At 33.9% G+C, this 3,692-nt stretch overlaps 1 long non-coding RNA gene across 1 annotated transcript; it reads right to left on the bottom strand.

Annotated features, from left to right (window-relative positions):
* Nucleotides 1–777: 777 nt before the first annotated feature.
* On the bottom strand, nt 778–3,264 carry LOC112508587. The gene is made up of 3 exons (XR_003068785.1): nt 3,247–3,264; nt 3,048–3,109; nt 778–884 (listed from the first exon to the last, which is right to left on the bottom strand). It is a non-coding gene; the product is annotated as an uncharacterized LOC112508587 (long non-coding RNA).
* Between the last annotated feature and the right edge of the window lie 428 nt (nt 3,265–3,692).

Raw genomic sequence — 3,692 nt, 5'->3', positions numbered from 1 at the left:
CCCATCTCCTTGCATCCAACCAATTTCTGCATTACAATAGGTTTCAAAACCAAGAATTAACTTGGAATCCTCATTTTAGATGTAATATCACAGCAGGGAATTGGTATTTTATACATTTGTGGGTCTTTTGATGTGAATAATGAAAGCTTTTCAATGTATTATAAAGTTTAATGTTTCCTTGCATTTCAGAAACAGGTTGTTCCATCACTCCATCCAACCTATGAACTTAACTTCTTTTTTCAAATGATTTTAAGCACTCATTTGATTTATATCAAGTCAAGTTGAAGCTCCTAGTTGCATTGGTTAGTGTTGAGGAAGCAGGTACATACATGACCAGCTGAGTAATTTCACCCGTACGAAATACCTCATTTAAAGTATTAGCACAGCCAATTCGATCCTCTCAGCTGCCTTCACTTCACCCATACCATATTTCAAAAGCATTGCAGCACTTAGTATGGTTGCCAAGGGGTTGCTTTATCCTAAACAATCAATTTAAATCATTAATTAAAGAAACCCATTTATAATTTCAAACATTAATTTATTAACTACCTGCCCAGCAATATCAGGAGCAGAACCATGGACATTTGCTTTGTCCACAGAACAAGGTTTGCCACTGCGCTTACAAGACGTCTCAAATGCAATACAAGCAATGCGGTCAATCTGGTTAAAGAAAAGACTCTAGCATGTTTAGGATGTTCTTACTTGAATACAATGAGTTAATAGAAAAAGATATATCTTTATACACAAATTACCTTTTAACACACAGTACACATACCAGGCGTTTTGTAACCTTTGCTTCTTTCTTTCAGACAGATGCCACATCGCCAAGATAAAATGATGAGCTGTCAGCATCAAACAGAGTAGTGCCTTCTTCTCTGTCATACCTATGATAACAACCAGGTTAATTTTGAACACTGAAAGGACCTTTACTTTGAAGTAGTAAGAATTGATCAAATCACAATATTAAGAAGTATAACTCCTAGAGAGCATACAATGATACACTTCTTTAATAGATTTAATTCATCAATATAACTCCTAAAAAGTATTTACATGATGAGATCAGAACTTTACATAGCCTGTTTGATTATTAGGGAACATATCACACAACCCTTATAAGAAATAGTTAAAGTTGAGATTTGAAAGATGTTAGAACTAAAAGATTTGGTAATAAACAAAAACCTTCACCAAACAACAGTGAAGATTCGTTTCTAAATTATCCCCTTTCAAAGTAACAGCTGCAATGCACTATGGCACATATCTATATATTGCCAACCAACAATGAATAGTTGAATTAAATTTATACATCTTTGAATAAAACAGTTGCAATGCATTATGACACATATCCCTCTATGCTAATGATTTGCAACCATGAAGCCAGGACTGGGAAGTTTCATTCTCAACTCTACGCTTTGCTACTGAAAATCATCGATTTGATCATGGTTAGAGCATATATATCAAATTATCAATCAAGACAAACTTGACAGAAAAATCTGGAAACCAACTTCAGAACCGGAACAAATTGTACTTAAGATAAATGCAAAGGATCCATGTCGATACAAGTATCATTTTTTAGTAAGCATACAAATGTAGACATCATTTGCTAAGGCCTAAGGAACACTAAGGAACTGTTTGTTGGAGAGACACAAATTAATAGGACTTGCTTGTCATGTATGTAGTAACCGACTTATGCAATAATTACGCTTTAGTTATTAATATATTTGGGATTGGCTTGATTTGTATTGTGCTTACTCGGGGACAATAAGCCTACTAATGACAAGATTCCCATATTTTGCAACCCATCATTGAATCTTGATAACCAATTTACAGAAAAAAGAGAAAAAGAAATGTACATAACAACTCACACAAATGAATTAAATTGTCTTAGAAGAACAAAAACTGGCACAGAATCAACAAGAAACCATATGAAATCAACACAAAAGAGCTTCGTTTCTGCAAGAAACGCATATGAAAAAGAAGATGAAGAATAGATACCTGGTTTTGAAGCCCATATTCTAAATATTGAAAAGAAGGTCTTGGATAAAACATGGGTTAGAAAATTTRGGAAGAAAGCAGGAAGAGAAAAGGTTGGAATGAGTAAAAGAGTGAGTGTGGAAAGTTAAGAGGAATGTAGAATGTGGGCAGAGAGAGTGGGAGAGAGAAAAGAAAGAAAGAAAGAAAGTAGTCAACAGAAGGCATGTCTCATGCTCTGTGTTAAATAAGAATTTGAACAATTTTTTTCTCACACCCTGCTTTCTTTCTCTTTTTCTCCCCACAAACCCCCAATTAGTTTGTGGATGAACAAAATCTCCATCAACCAATTAGTTTTATTAATCACCATTCTCATATTATATATTTTCCTTTAAAACCCATTAATTTAATCTTACAATGAAACTACCGTGCAAAACCAAATAAAAAAAAAGATCCAATTTACACTAAAAAATTTACACCAACAAAGAAAGTGCAAAACAAAATAAAAAACCACATGTAAACAGATTAATTCGAGAACACAATGTAAACATAATTAGATATTAAAGTTATGCAAACCAAATCTCATTCTCAATGTACACATGACAATGGGACTGCCCCAGGATGGTAGGAAACTGCATAAAAGTTTCCTGGTGATTTTTTGGTTTACCAATAATGCGAATTGATGCCTGTATTTGTCCATTTCTAAGTGAGGAACAAGGAATTTATCAAATTAACCTTTAAAGAAGTTATCAAATCAATTCCAACATCACATAATCTCAAACCAAAAGAAGTGGACGAACTAATAACTCAAACAGCCCTGTTCAACTTCTTATCATTTCAAAACCGAATTCAAAAACGATAGGTGACATTCTCATGACTTCAAACCGAATTCACCAAAAACCATAAATCAAAACAAACCAAAAACTAACAACATTTAAATAAGTTCAAAAAAGTCTGATAAGTACAACAATTTCAGCCAACAAAGATAAAATTTTACCCGAATTAAAACCTAAATTTAAAGCGAACCAAAAATTGCGTGTTCTAACATTAGAAAGCAGATGAAAATGCAATCACTTTACCTGGTGAAGTGAGCTCACACATGATTGTCGAGATGAATGGGTTTTACCCTCAAATGGATTACCTGCATTGAGTAATGAAATCCAACCATTTATTTCAATAAAAACAAAATATGGGAGAGAGAAGAATTATAAACCTTACAATCGGAAAAAAAAACCACAAACGAAGAACAAAATATGTGAGAGGAGAAGGATTATAAACCTTTTGAAGGGTTTCAAAGAGAAAGTTCAAGATATGCCACCACCACCACTCCCTTATGCCGCCATCGACCCACAAACGAAGGAAGAATTTAGGGTTTAAGAAGAAGAAATTAGGGTTTAAGTAGGAAGAAAGAAACAATTTGAAGTCCTTCAGCTGAGGATTCAAGAAGGAAGCAAGCTTGAATCGACGTCTGGGGAAGGGAAGAAAGCTTGAATTGACGTCAATGAGAGCATGGGACTTTAAACCGTCACATTGGAACTGTGAATTGCCAGAGATAGAAATTGAGAGGATGTGTTGTGAAGTTGTAAATAGAGTTTGTAATGTTGTACATCAAGTTTGGAGGGTAGCCAAGTAAAGGGGTGAAAAGTAGTAGTATAGATAAGGGTATTTTGGTCTTTTAAAATTTTAAGATTTTAAGACTTTTGGTAAGTTTGCTTAATAAGGTA

Source organism: Cynara cardunculus (assembly GCF_001531365.2).
Source record: "Cynara cardunculus var. scolymus isolate 2C chromosome LG 3, CcrdV1, whole genome shotgun sequence".
In the NCBI taxonomy this organism is placed as follows: Eukaryota; Viridiplantae; Streptophyta; class Magnoliopsida; order Asterales; family Asteraceae; genus Cynara; species Cynara cardunculus.
This window is presented reverse-complemented; position numbering and strand designations above follow the sequence as displayed.